Source organism: Mustela nigripes, chromosome 4, assembly GCF_022355385.1.
Source record: "Mustela nigripes isolate SB6536 chromosome 4, MUSNIG.SB6536, whole genome shotgun sequence".
NCBI classification, from domain to species: domain Eukaryota; kingdom Metazoa; phylum Chordata; class Mammalia; order Carnivora; family Mustelidae; genus Mustela; species Mustela nigripes.
In genome coordinates, this window is record NC_081560.1 from 134,136,146 (window position 1) to 134,152,446 (window position 16,301).

Sequence of the window (16,301 nt, forward strand, 5' to 3'; positions counted from 1 at the left end):
TTGTAACATAGTATAAAAATTTTGCAGGAATGTTAGTCTAATTAGTTACTGAATAGAGGCAATTTGTTAGGACCCCAGACTCACAATGTAAATTCCCCAGGTTCAAATCCCAGTCCCACTTTTTGTAGTTATGTGACTTTAGAAAGTAATTAAACCTCTCTGTGCCATACCTGAAAATCAGAATATAGGTATCTACCTCATAGGAGTTTTAGGAGAATCAAGTAAGCTCATACATGTAACACTCTTAGAATGGTTCCTGGTACATAATATGTACTTAATGAATTAGCTTTTATTATCTTTGCTTATTTTCTAAGGTCACAGAATTTTCTTAGAAGACATTCAACCAAATGGTAAAATAATTGACTCTCCCCTTCTTATTACTAATGGAGTATTATGTTTATTGTTCTGGAACTAATGAATCGGCTAAAGTAAAGACTGTCTTTTATCAATAATTAATAGTTTTTATTGTTGTTTTTAAGAAAAATAATTGCAATGTATTTACTATAAAATAATGGAGTATACCACAGATATAGTATATATGTAAATGTTGATAGAGTGTACATGTAAATGTCTCTACTTCATAATGAAATAACATCACCTTTACCTTATAATTTAGAACAGAGGTAGTTCCTCTTCACTAAAGAAAGTCTATGGAGTTAAAAAAGAAGAAGTTGAATTCCTCTTAGTCATCTGAGTCATCAATAAAATCTGTAAAGCATACTACATTGGATGACAAGAAAGACAAGCTATAACCACAAGAGACTCTTAATCTCAAGAAAAAAACTGAGGGCTTCCTGGAGGGGGTTCGTGGGGAGGGATAGGTTGGCTGGGTGATGAACATTGGGGAGGATATGTGCTATGGTAAATGCTGGGAACTGTGTAAGACTGATGATTTATAGATCTGTACCCCTGAAATTAATAATACATTATATGTAAATAAATAGTAAGACAAGATCTTTTAGTAATACTAAAGTAAAAGAACTAAAAAATTTAAGATACTATTACTTTGCAGGTTTCAGGATGTAACATTTAATAGTGAGGAACATCAATATAAAATGGAAAACATTCCATCATAAATTCAGCCATAGAGCTTTTTCCCTATAATTATAATTTCATGGATAACTCGTGAAGTTAATTTCTTTCTACAACCTAATACTTCAGTGGATATTTATAAACCAACATGCATCTACTCTAACATCTTCACAGATCGTATCCAAATAGTAAATATGGCTCAAGTACAATAATACACCAGCTTCAGAAAATTAACCACAAGGGCACCTTACTTTCAATCACATGTGGACCATGTGTATCTCTCTACAACTCATATACTTTGTGTTTTTAGATAAAGTAAGCATGCAATTTACACAACCCTTCTCTGGGCTTCTGTAACTGAATATTTCTTCTTAGATTTCTTACAAATCTTAAAAAATTGTGTTTTCCATTACCAAATGAAAGAAGTCTATCAGATTAGTAAGACCTTTCTGACACAGATATTTTCTCCTACTCTTCCTTAATTCTCCAGAGTGACTAATAAGGTGCTCTGCATAATCTCAAAAAAAAAGTGTAAGATGAATAAATGAAGGTACTGATGTTGACATCAGAATAAACTCATGATTTTTAACATAAATATAAATATTGATACAGATACAGAAATAGAGGTAACCCAGAGAAAAGCAAAGGCTAGTTTGTGTTGCATTCCTGGGATACAATTTTATTTAATTCAAAAATACATTAAAATTTTCTTTAGTTTTAAATCAAATTCAGAATGAGAACTTTAATATTTATTTTATTGTCTTAATGCAAACTTCTACCTAAACACACCGCATAAATAAATGAGCCAACACAATGGCAGTACATGAGAAAAAAATTAACATTACCATGATGATTGATGATGGTGTGTCTTGTTCCCTCAGATCCATAACATAATATGTACATGCAATGCTAAGAACAGGACTTGGCATGTAATGAGTCCTCAATCAGTATCTGCCAAATTAATGAAAGTTGGTGACACTCAGCTCTCACAAACTACTACTTTATCAAAAATTGGAATTGCCAGGGCACCTGGGTATCTCAGTGGGTTAAGCTTCTACCTTCAGCTCAGGTAGAGATCTCAGGGTCCTGGGATCAAGCCCCACATCACGCTCTCTGCTCAGCAGGGAGCCTATCACCCCCCACACACACCGCCTGCTGCTTTGCCTACTTGTGATCCCTCTCTCTATGTCAAATAAACAAATAAAATCTTTTTAAAAACTTGGAGTTGCTTAGGAATAATAACTGATAGAGAATGAAAAAATCATCTTCCCTTTGAGATACATTCTGAATTTCAGACAGATCTCTCTAGATTTCTCTGGATCTCCTTATTAAGAGAGCATAAATGCTGTTTCAATTAGGAAAATCAGTAAATACTCAAAAAATTAGTAGGTCTATGAAATCTAGGTCAAATGGCTATTAACACAATCAGCCCTAATGAGTGTTCTGTTACTCTCTCCCGCCTTCACCCATTTTCCCTCAGTGCGTGAATGATGAGGATGTTTAGACGCAGAGATAAATAGATGCCTTCCTGTAGACACTTCACATTACTGCTAACATTTATCAGCAAACATTCAGCCCCAATTCTCATCAACAATAGATTTTAAAGGATAATAAAGTTCTTCAATAGGCTTCCAATTCAATACTCTTATCATTTGTAAGAAAACAGCATTAAAGATGAAATGAAAACCACATATGACAGGGAAGCTGTTGACGAGCTGAGAATGTATGGCTAGTCTTGCCTTGATGATGTTATATATATGAGTTTATATATAAATTTTTGCTTATATTTGTACAAGCAATAAAATAAAAAATTGTATAAGCAATGAAATAAAAAAATTCAATAGAAAAAAAAATCATTCCCCTTATCAAAATTGTTCCTATAACAATGTTTCATTTATTAATACCTTTAAGGATAACGAATTCTGGTTATATAGCATTTGCAGAGATTTTAAGGTATCCTGACTCAATTTCCAAATACCTTTATTTCCATATTGAGGCAACCAATTTCTAAATACTATTTCTTTCCCAGATTGAAAAAATATAATCATCATTATATTTGATAATTTTCTTCCTAGCACTTAACACAATTCTCTAAACAATTATTTCTGCATTTATTTGATAATTACTCTAAATTATAAGTTTCATCAACAAAGACTGTTGTTAATCTTCATTAGCCAAGCACCAAGACTGGCCTATAGCTGGTGCTCAATAAATGCTTATTAAATGAATAAATGGGCTTGACAATTTTCCCAGTTCTTGTTGAAAATATTCAAGAAACATTTTATTCAACCCAAATTCATTTAGTCTCTACTACTACTTTTTAGAAGTATATATTAAAAGTGCTCCCAATTTAACTGGGAACTTAGCTGTATGTCACTTAAAGCACTTACTGCATAAATCACATGTAATAAAACTCACTTTGTTTTACATATAAAATACATAAGGGAAATTTAACAACATATGAGAATTTAGAAATGTTCTGATTTCTATTTGTTCATTTGTGCCATGTCCTTCATTCATTCATTATTACTTATCTACTTTCTATAGGCCAAGCACCATACTAAGTACTGGAAATACCAAAACAATGAGATACAGGTTAGTGAAGGAGGTGTTAAAAAACAAATGACATACATAACATAAAACCTCTATAATAGAAGCATACAATGGGCATCTGGGTGGCTTAGTCACTTAAGCATCTAACTCTTGATTCAGCTCAGGTCATAATTTCAAGGTTCGGGGCTGCATAGTCCCTGGGAATCTCCTTGAGATTCTCTCCCTCTCTCTCTCTCCCTGTCCCTCCTGCCACTCATGCTCTTTCTAAAATAAATAAATCTTTTTTAAAAATAGAGGCATTATACAAAATAGCTGCTGGAGCACAATTCAGTAGAGAGGTACTCTACCTGGTAGAGAGAAGAAATCAGGAAACTTCAAAGGGTTTCAATGATCAGGCAGAAAACAGAGTTATTAATTTCATACAAAGGGAATAGAGTATATTCTTGGCTCTTCAAAACTGGAATGCTTCCTTTAGCCAATGCTTTTCTATTAATTTTTGATGAGAAGAAAACTACAAGAGCAGGGTCTAGCTACTAGGGTCTAGCTACTAATTCAGTCTTCCTGAACTTCCTATCAAATATGGCAGTAAGCAATATCCATCTATTGCTTCCATTGTTTCTGTCCTCTGTCTGAAGGTAAGATTCTTAAAGTGCCCAAATAGAGTAAAGCACTAAAGCTGATATCACTCATTCTACAATGAACAGAGAGGTCATCTGCTACTCACGACTAGGTCAATGTGGCCAGGAGTCACCATTATGAGGTGAAGGAAGACAGAGAGAGGTATTATAAGCATTCTTACTGCTTTTAGCAGAGTAAAAATTATTGGTCCACAGGGCTTTCAAATCACAAGCCCATTACTTCATGTTCAATTCTGAGGAGAAAGTTGTTGCCTACTTGTTTATACAAAGCACAGCAAACACAATTTCTAAATAAAAGGACCTTAGGCAGGAGATTTATGGACACTATGCATTCTCCCATGTTGCCAAGAGACATCATGTTTCTAGAATTGGCCTTTAACACTAGAGATCTTGGCTTAAGTAAGAACTAGGATCAACCTCTGTTAATTACATGTCATTATGGGAGTGTCACAGGCCCCTAAGGAATAGAGTTTAGTCAAAAGCCATAAAGCATGAAACAAAAATATGGATGTTCCAGGACAAGAACTGTTCAGGGACCAGAAAGAAGTTGCATGTGGCTAGAACAGAGAAGAAATGAGTAGAAGTAGAAAATGATGTTGGAAGATTAGAACTAACTTGTGAAGAGATTTGCATCCTATGATAACCAGATTATTATGACTTTATCCTGCTTGCAATGGAGAACCAACAACACTTCAAAGCAGAGAAATAAAACAATATGCTTGGATGATAACCATGGCAGCAGCGAGGAAAACTGATTGAAAAACAGAAGACCCTGGGAGCAAAGGAGATGATTTAACTGAACAAGCTTACTCAACCCAAAGGAGTGAGTTAACATGGTAGACCCAACTGTGGGATTTCTCTGTTTATAAAACAGAATATTTTAGCCTGATTTTATTTAGATCAATTTGAAAATGCATAATGTAATAGTACTTATACATTTCTTGGATCTGTCTACTCACTGATTAAGATGTAAAATCTCTTGGGGCACCTGAGGGGCCTCAGTCAGTTAAAAATCTGCCTTTAACTCAGGGCATGATCTGTAGGTCCTGGGATCAAGCCCTGTGTTGAGCTCCCTGCTCAGTGGGGAGTCTACTTCTTCCTCCCCTTTTGTCCCTCCCCCCATTCGTGTGCTTGCCTGCAGGTGCTCTCTCTCTCTTTCAAATAAATAAAATATTTTTAAAAAGATGTAAAATCTCTCTAAGTACTGCATTTGTTTCCTAAAAACCACTTTTCTAATTTCAGAAATTGAAAACTACAAGTGACCAAGTAGGGAAATTTACTAAAAGTACTGTGCCATAAGTTTGGCCATTAAAAAAAGTAAGAAAAGGAAAATTAGTTAGAAAAGGAAAATTAATGTCGAGAGAGCAGAGTTATCAGATACTGTTTCAAAGAAATGCCAAGAGATTCTTAACCAGCAAATGAACAGCCCCCAAAGATAACATGATGGGAATTTAATTTAATGTTCCAGCTCCAGGATATATTGGTTTTATTGTTTTCCAATATCAGTGAAGGCTGTCAAGTCTCTGTTATTTCATTGAGCTGTCAAGGCCACAGAAAAGACCATTCTAAAACTTCTGTTATGGCAATAGCAACTTGCAACAATTCTGTTATCTGAACTACTTGAGAAACACTTTGTCTTATCTCACAAAGAATGTGTCAAGAAAGTGATAACTTGGAAGAGTAGTTGATCCTATTTGGAAATTTGTTTAGGTATTTGTTTGTTCCCTTAAATTATAAGCATTGTTTAAAACTTGCTTTTTCTAGATAGAGTAGGTGTGAAAACATCTCAAAAGAAAAGGAAGCACATTAGGAAGTTTAGATTCATTATAAGTAATAAAAACTTGTATTTTTAAGCTTTTTAAAATGGAAACAATAATACACCTCAAAATTTATTTATAAGGAAGCACTGTGTAACTAGTTTTGTGGAGAGGGAGACTAAAAGAAGAAGGCAAAAGTTTATTCTAGCCATTCATCTGGTATAAGGGCTAGAATTTAGAGAAGCAAGAAATCTTTTTAAAAGAAGAAAATCCCATTTACAAAATGAAAAGTAGATTTTAGGAACTGGAAAAATTCCTACTCTGGACTGTAATGATTAATTCCTTTACAATCTAGTAGATGTTTAAAGAAATTACCACTGTGACGGTAATGAACAAGAGAAAATAACTGGCCTAACAGAGTTTTTGTTTTATAATATGGATATTAAAAATCCAAGAGTGATGCACTGTTGATGGGAAAGCAAACCATTGCAGCCACTATGTAGAATAGTATGGAGGTTCCTTAAAAAGTTAAAATAGAACTACCCTACAACCCAAAAATTGCACCATTAGGTATTTAACCCAAAGGATACAAAAATATAGATTTGAAAGGGTACATGCAACCCAATGTTTATAACAGCATTATCGACAATAGCCAAACTATGGAGACACCCAAATGTCCAAATGTCCATCGACTGATATGGATAAAGAAAATGTTGTATGTGTATTTACATATATATATATATATATAATCTGTGTGTGTGTGTGTGTGTGTGTGTAATGGAATACTACTCATCCACCAAAAAGAATGAACTCTTGTCATTTGCAATGACACGAATGGAGTTAGAATATATTATGCTAAGCAAAATCAGTCAGAGAAAGACAAATACCACAATATCTCACTCATAAGTGGAATTTAAGAAAGAAAACAGATGAATATATTGGAAGGGGAAAAAGAAAAAAAGGAGAGAGGGAAACAATCCATAAGAGACTCTTAAAGAACAAACTGAGGGTTGATGGAGGGAGGTGGGTAAGGGATGGTCTAGATGGCTGATGAGCCTTAAGGAGGGCACATGTTGTAATGAGCACTGGGTATTGTATAAAGTGATGAATCACTGATTTCTACCCCAGAAACCAATACTGCACTGTATGTTAACTAAAATTTAAATTTAACAAAGTTAAAAAAAAAAAGAAAAAGCCGAGAGTGTGCATACTGCTATCATTTCTGCCATAAGAAAAAGCACTTTCACTGAACGGCTTTCTCTATCTACTCGTCTCCCCTGACTTCCTCCCACCTGAACACGTGAAACATGACTCCAGTTGTCGAAAAGAAAACTTTTTATTATTTTTACTCTAACAATTATTGGAATTTTCTTCATTTTTTTTTCAATAAAAAAACCTTGTTGTATAATTAGCTAAAAGCAATCGTGGCTACAGTCAAACTTCCTCATCAGGCACAGGGTAAAATGCGTATTACTCAGAGCCGGGTGGGGGGTGTGGGCTGGAAATCACCATTATCATCAGCTATCACTTTAATGTGCTCTCTCTTTTTTTTCTCATTGCAAGAGTCCCAACCTAATGCAAATTTCTATATTTTACTATTCTGATAACACTGGGGAATTGTTACAGACACACATATAAAGAAAAAGAATACTACACTTTGTAACTAAGGATTAAGGTTTGCCAGTCACAGCATCAATATTCCTCGGAAGAATGTCAGTGTTGGCAGGTGGAAGGTTGCAAAGAAAGATACCTCTCCCTTAAAGCAGTGTTTCTCACACTTTCACATGCATTAGAATCATCTGGAGGGCTTGATAAGCCACATATTGCCAAGCTACATACCCAGTGTCTCTCATTCAGTAGGTCTGGGATGGAATTTGAGATTCTGCATTTCTAACAAGCTCCCAAGTAATATCAATGCTGCTGGGCCACAAATCACATGTGAATTAGCAAGGTTCATGATGTCTCCTTAAAATCACCTCCATATGTAAGAAGAGTATACAAGTTCATCTAGGAAAATCAGTCTCTGACTTCCAAATGTAATTTGTTAAGAATTCCTCATGAACTATATAGGAAATACATATAATTAAAGTATGACTTTGTAACAGTAGAAAGTTACAAGAAAGTCTTGACACAAAGATGCAATTTTATTAGCTAACCAGTTAGCACATTCATGATATACCAGGCTGAAAATGTTCACTATATAGGAAAAAACTCTACATTTTTTTTCTAGATTCTCTAAGTTACTAAGACTGGCAATTTGATTTTGAAATCAAGTACTCATTTCTTATCACTTTCACTTAGTGCAGGGTAAATAATTTTTCATTTATCCAGGACAAATGCATAGAAACCAGATGGTTTTACTTCATAAGCTTTAAGAAAATTATCGTGTATCACTAATGGTCACAGCTGAGTCCTACCCTACTTAACTCTTTGTAGGTACTAGTCATCTTTTGGAAGATGCATAAAAGATCCATTAATTTTACCGTAAGCAAAAGCCTCAATGAAATAGGAGTAATTAGGCACACACAGTATAGGCAGATAATTCCTGCAGGAGTCCCCACTCCCAAGAGTGAGGAAATCTGTTTAATACACAACTGCTCTAGAAATCCACTCTGAGTCCAAGCCCCAAAAAGTTTCTATATTCCAGAATATTCCTGGAGGTAATAATATGCCAAGGTAGAAGTATTAAAAACCACTGCATAGTATCCTGGCCTTACTTAAACAAATTTATTAAGTTTTGGCTCCTCTACTTTATAAAAATTCAAAAAACTCATATAACTGCTGAGAAATCCCACTGCTTTCTTGATTCTCTTTCCTCTCAATTTTTACAGTGCTTGTAGATATTTTTCTCATATAAATATTGTTTTTACACAAAGTAAACAAAATAAGTAGGATCCAAAATAGTCAACCCTGTTAGGTACAAGGTCTCCTTATTTCTAAATTAATCAAAAGAGTAGAGCAAAACTTGCCACTGAACTGGGAGTCTGAGGGATTCAAATCCACTCATGCCTGGCTGCAGTTGGACACCACCTACGGATAGCTGTCCTCTCCAGATTTCAGTACAGATGAGAATGATTGAGTCCTGGGGCTGGCTAGACTTGCAGAAAAGCAATGATGGTCACAGAAAACCTCAGTTAGTTGGCTCTAGTTCTTATTATCCTGTTCCTGAGAGACTGGTCTCAGCGTCCACCTTTCATCTCCCTGTTCTTACAGGGAGAGTTCCCCACCAAACCTCCCCCATCCCTGACATCTCCCTCAGAAACAAGAGCTGGGTGGAAAACAGAAGCCAATCACTAATTATATTATTTTTAAATAAGAATAAAAATCAATTAGCATAAACATCCACAAACAGTATTTATTTGAATAAAGATATCAAATATCTCTTGACTGATAACCAGAGTACATAAATGTAACAGTTTGGAAATTAACAAATGGTGCCCTGGGTTAATATGGTCTTACCTAATTCCAAAAGTTTACCTTTATAATTTTGGGGTATTTTCACTATTTAAAATATTTTTCTATTAATTAACAAGCAATAAAAGGGAAATCATTTATATACCATTAATGAATTGAAAATATATAAATGAACTATTTTTTAAATGGGCCTTGTAATAGAATTATGAACATGCAAATTAATTAAGAACATATTTTAATAGGTTTTTTTCCCAGAGCACAACTATAATAATTGCAGTCATAAAGATAAATATTAACATTGTAATATAGCACAATAAATGGACAAATATCTGGAGAAATGAATTAATTACTAAAGCAGGTTCATTCAAAACAGAATAATTGGTTATACTTTCTTTATTCCTGCAAATCTCAAATAACAGTCTCCTTCGAGAACTTGATTATGATAATATTTGTTTTTATTTTTGTAGGGATATAAGGATCACATATTAACCCAATGAATTGGGTTTTGCTTTGTGTCTTTCAAGTGTTTACTAAATTATAATTGAAACTTTAGCACCTCCTTACAGAAAAAAACCCTGAGTATAAACATTTACCCCTTAAGCTTCATTCATTTGCTTTTATTAAAATAGAGTAAGAATAAATGATCTGACTTGTATCCATCTTTCTTCCATATTCTCATATATTTAAAACTCTTTATTGTAAAAGCCTCAAAATTAATAACTGAAATTACTATTTGAATATAATAGTGGTGAGGCAATGTTATCAACCAATAAATGGTATTCCCTCTATAAAAATGTTTGAATCCCAAGAGTTCTATTTTCTTAATAACCTTAAGGAGGAGAATGAGAACAGATTAACAATTCCCCAGTGTAAGAAATAGCAGGCATTTATTTGTGTTGTATATAGTTAGCTAAAAAGGTCTTATTACTAACTAGTTAGAATTCATCAACCTTCCAAAATGGTCTGATCATTATTTATTCCCATTCATATTAGTTAGAAACAGAGAAATCAAAACAACATTAAGAAAAAGTTAAAAACACCCAGGTCCTGATCAAATGGGTGGGTTTTTTCTACATGTCACAGCCTTTCTGATGAACTGAGAGTAGTCTATACAATCTAGAATTTCCCTCCCCTCCTCTCTAAATGGTAAGAGAATAGTCTACAACTGTCCTCAGAAAAACAATTGCACATGTCCTCTCAAAGTAAATAAGCCTAGCAATTTGAAAGCACTATTTTGTTTGTTTAGTACTGAAAAGAGAAAAAACATAACTATACTGAGAAAAAGACATCTTTCTCTCCCTCTCTCTCTCACTTGTTACAAGCCAAAGAATTATCAACTAAAAGAATTACCAACACTTAAATGATAAGGTGTCACACTGATATCTCTCCATGAAAATTATTTTAGATGAGAGGGATATATTCTTTTCTCTTGATTTACACTGCCATATCCCTTGCCCAAATCCTTCATATTTCATTCACATACTGCAATGCTACTTGGCTCCATGATCCTCCTATTCTGAAACATTACAAACATGACCAAAAATCCATTGTCCTTTATATGTGGCTTCAGCCATATAATTATACAATTTTCGATTACCCAATTAACTGCAAGGAACAGCTTTTTTCCTAAAAAGGTACTGGATTAGTAATCAGAAGAATTGAACTACAGTCTTAAATATAAACTTACCAGCCATGTAATCAAGGTGGCATCATTTCAACTCTCCTACTCTCTGTTTTCCTATCTGTAAATAATGAGGACTGAAGCGGACTAGACTTCTCAAGAACTCTTCCAGCTAAATACAAATATGGGATCTTATTATGATTAAGAATTACTATTTCTGAATGTGCCTGGCTACCTCAATTGGTAGAACATTCAACTCTTGATCTCAGGGTTATGATTTCATGCCCCACACTGGGTTAGAATGGAAAGAAGGGATGGAGGAAGGGAAGAAGGAAAGAAGCGAGGGAGAGAGGGAGGAAGGGAGGGAAAGAGGGATGGAGGGAGATACGTTGGTTAAAAAAAAAGAACTGCTACTTCTGAAAATCAGATCTGGAGATACCACAATTCTGGACTTCAAGTTATATTACAAAGCTGTAGTGATCAAAATGGTGTGGTACCAGCACAAAAATAGACACATATATCAATAGAACAGAATAGAAAATCCAGAAATAAACCCAAATCCATATGGTCAATTAATCTTCAACAAAGTAGGAAAGAATATCCAATGAGTAAAAGAATGTCTTTTTAACAAATGGTGTGAGAAAAATTAGATTGGAACATGCAAAATAATAAAACTGGACCACTTTCTTACACCATACACAAAAATAAATTTAAAATGCATTAAAGATATAAATGTGAGACAAGATACCATCAAAATCCTAGGGGAGAACACAGGCAATAACCTCTCTGGCATTGGCCTTAGCAACTTCCTTCTAGATACGTCTCCTGAGGTAAAGAAAGCAAAAGCAAAAATCAACTATCGGTACCTCTTCAAAATCAAAAGCTTCTGCACAGTGAAGAAAACTATCAACAAAATTAAAAGGCAGCCTCTGGAATGGAAGAAGATATTTGTAAATACCATATCTGAGAAAGGATGAGAATCTAAAATAAATAAAAAATTTATCAAACTCAAACCCCCAAAAATGAATAATCCAATTTAAAAATGGTAAAAAAATAAAAAACATGAATAGACATTTTCCAAAGAAAATTCCCAAATGACAAACAGACAAATGAAAAGATGCTCACCATCCCTCATCAGGGAAACACAAACAGATATCACCTCCAACCTGTTAAAATGGCTAAAATCAACAGGTGTTGGTGAAGATATAGAGAAAAAGAAACCTTCTTCCACTTTTGGTGGGAATACAAACTGATGCAATCACAGTGAAAAACAGTATGGAGGTGCCTCAAAAAGTTAAAAATAGAACAACCTTATAATCCAGGAATCACTCTACTAAGTACTGATGCAAAGAACACAAGAACACTAATTCAAAGGGATATACGCACCCCAGTGTTTACAGCAGCATTATTTGCAATAGCCAAGATACAGAAGCAGCCCAAGAGTCCATAGATTGATGAATGGCTAAAGAAGATGTGATATATATAATTTTGAGATATTGAAATACAGTAGGATAATAATAATTATATATATATATAGTGGAATATCATTCAGCCATAAAAAAAGAATGAAATCTTGTCATTTGCAATGAGATGGATAGAGCTTGAGAGTAAAATGCTTAGTGAAATAAGTCAGCCAGAGAAAGATAAATACCATATGATTTCACTAATATGTGGAATCGAAAAAACAAAACAAAGGTGAAAAGAGAGAGGCAAATCAAGAAACAGAGTTTTGGAGCACCTGGGTGGATCAGTCAGTTGAGCATTCAACTCTTGATCTCAACTCAGGACTCGATCTCATGGCTGTGGTTGAAGCCCCTTGTGGGGCTCGATGCTTGGCATGGACTCTACTTTAAAAAAAAAAAAAATTTTAAAAAATAATAAAATAAAGAAACAGAGTCTTTAATATAAAGAACAAACTGATGGTTACCAGAGAGGAGGTGGAGGAGAGGGGATGGGTTAAATAGGTGATAAAATTAAGGACTGCAGTTCTGATGAGGGCAGAGTGATGCATGTAAGTGTTGAATTACTATATTGTACACCTGAAACTAATATAACAGTGTATGCTAACTAGAATTAAAATAAAAACTCAAGGGGCACCTGAGTGGCTCAGTGGGTTAAAGAATCTGCCTTTGGCTCAGGTCATGAGCCCAGGGTCCTGGAATCAAGCCCCGTATCAGGCTCTCTGCTCATCAGAGAACCTGCTTCCCTTCCTTTGGCTCTGTCTGTCTGCCTCTCTGCCTACTTGTGATCTCTGTCAAATAAATAAATAAAATCTTATAAATTAATTAATTAATTAATTGATTAAATAAAATAAAAACAAAAAATACAACTGATGGCAAAATTAAAATTTAAAAAAACATGGGGGAGGAGTCAAGATGGCGTTGAAGTAGCAGGCTGAGACTACTTCAGCTAGCAGGAGATCAGCTAGATAGCTTATCTAAAGATTGCAAACACCTGCAAATCCATCTGCAGATCAAAGAGAAGAAGAACAGCAATTCTGGAAACAGAAAAACAACCACTTTCTAAAGGCAGGACTGGCAGAGAAGTGATCCAAAGTGACGGGAAGATAGACCCCAGGGGGAGGGGCCAGCTCCCTGCAAGCGGTGGAGCAACGGAGCACAAAATCACGAATTTAAGTCTGTTCCGCTGAGGGACATCACTCCAGAGGCTAAACCAGGGAGAAGCCCACGTGGGGTAGCGTGGCCTCAGGTCCCGCAGGGTCACAGAAGGATCAGGGGTGTCTGAGTGTCACAGAGCTTGCGGGTATTGGAACGGGAAAACTGGCTACAGAGACAGAGCCGACAGTAAGATTACAGCTCGGGCTTACCTTGAACCGGTCGCAGGCTTGGTGAGCCCAGAGGACGGCCAGAGGTCAGGCAGATGGGAGTAACTGGACACTGTTCTCTGAGGGCATACTGAGGAGTGGGGCCGCGGGCTCGCGGCTCCTCTGGGCCGGAGACCAGGAGGCCGCCATTTGTATTCCCGTCCCCCGGAACTCTAGGAACTCTACTGAAAGTGCTCAGGGAACAAAAGCTCCTAAAAGCAAACCCAAGCCGATTACTCAGCCCGTGGTAAGGGCGGTGAAATTCTGCCTGGGGCAAAGACACTTGAGAATCACTACACCAGGCCGCTTCCCCAAAATATCAATAAGAAACCCAGCCAAGACCAAGTTCACCTACCAAGGAGTGCGGTTTCAATACCAAGGAGAACAGCAGAATTCCAGAGGAGGAGAAAGCAAAGCGCGGAAATCATGGCTTCCTCCCTGTGATTTTTTTAGTCTTGGGGTTAATTTAATTATTTTACTTATTCATTTTTTTTTCTCTTCTTCTGCTAAATTTTTTTTTAACTTTTACCCTTTTCTTTTTTAACGTTTCTTAACTAGTTTATCTAATATATATATATATTTTCTTTTTCATATTTTTCTTTATTTATTTTCTTTTTTAAATTCTTTTCTTTTATTTCTTTTTTTTCCTTTTTTTTCGTTCTTTCTTTTTGAACCTCTTTTTATCCTGTTTCTCCCCCTTCACGATTTGGGATATCTTCTCATTTGGTCAAAGCATATTTTCCTGGGGTTGTTGACACCCTTTTAATATTTTACTTGCTCCTTCATATACTCTTATCAGGACAAAATGACAAGGCAGAAAAATTCACCACAAAAAAAAGAACAAGAGGCAGTACCGAAGGCTAGGGAACTAATTAATGCAGACATTGGTAATATGTCAGATCTAGAGTTCAGAATGACAATTCTCAAGGTTCTAGCCGGGCTCGAAAATGGCATGGAAGATACTAGGGAAAACCGCTCAGGAGATATAAAAGCCCTTTCTGGAAAAATAAAAGAACTAAAACCTAACCAAGTTGAAATCAAAAAAGCTGTTAATGAGGTGCAATCAAAAATGGAGGCTCTTACTGCTAGGATAAATGAAGCAGAAGAAAGAATAGGTGATATAGAAGACCAAATGACAGAGAATAAAGAAGCTGAGCAAAAGAGGGACAAACAGCTACTGGACAACGAGGGGAGAATTTGAGAGATAAGTGACACCATAAGAAAAAACAACATAAGAATAATTGGGAATCCAGAAGAAGAGGAAAGAGAGAGGGGAGCAGAAGGTATAGTAGAGAGAATTATTGGGGAGAATTTCCCCAATATGGCAAAGGGAACGAGCATCAAAATTCAGGAGGTCCAGAGAATGCCCCTCAAAATCAAAAAGAATAGGCCCACACCCATCACCTAATAGTAAAATTTACAAGTCTCAGTGACAAAGAGAAAATCCTGAAAGCAGCCCAGGAAAAGAGGTCTGTAACATACAATGGTAAAAAATTTAGATTGGCAGCTGACATATCCACAGAGACCTGGCAGGCCAGAAAGAGGTGGCATGATATTTTCAGAGCACTAAATGAGAAAAACATGCAGCCAAGAATACTATATCCACCTAGGCTATCATTGAAAATAGAAGGAGAGATTAAAAGCTTCCAGGACAAACAAAAACTGAAAGAATATGCAAACACCAAACCAGCTCTACAGGAAATATTGAAAGGGGTCCTCTAAGCAAAGAGAAGGCCTACAAGTGGTAGATCAGTACGGAACAGAGACAATAAACAGTAACAGGCACCTTACAGGAAACACAATGGCACTAAATTCATATCTCTCAATAGTTACCCTGAATGCTAATGGGCTAAATGCCCCAAACAAATGAAACAGGGTATCAGAATGGATAAAAAAAACAAAACCCACCTGTATGTTGCTCCAAGAAACTCATTTAAGCCCGAAGACACCTCCAGATTTAAAGTGAGGGGGTGGAAAAGAATTTACCATGCTAATGGACATCAGAAGAAAGCAGGTGTGGCAATCCTTATATCACATCAATTAGATTTTAAGCCAAAGACTATAATAAGAGATGAGGAAGGACACTATATCATACTCAAAGGATCTGTCCAACAGGAAGATCTAACAATTTTAAATATCTATGTCCCCAATGTGCGAGCAGCCAACTATATAAACCAATTAATAACAAAATCAAAGATACACATCAACAATAATTCAATAATAGAAGGGGACTTTAACACTCCCCTCATGGAAATGGACAGATCATCCAAGCAAAAGATCAGCAAGGAAATAAAGGCCTTAAACGACACACTGGACCAGATGGACATCACAGATATATTCAGAACATTTCATCCCAGACCAACAAAATACACATTCTTCTCTAGTGCACATGGAACATTCTCCAGAATAGATCACATCCTCGGTCCTAAATCAGGACTCAACCGGTATCAAAAGATTGGGAT

At 35.7% G+C, this 16,301-nt stretch overlaps 1 protein-coding gene across 1 annotated transcript in view; it reads right to left on the reverse strand.

The window, feature by feature from the left end:
- Nucleotides 1-16,301, reverse strand: part of CTNNA3 (catenin alpha 3) — a 1,804,468-nt gene that overhangs the window by 1,548,681 nt on the left and 239,486 nt on the right. The gene's annotated exons all lie outside the window — the stretch shown is intronic.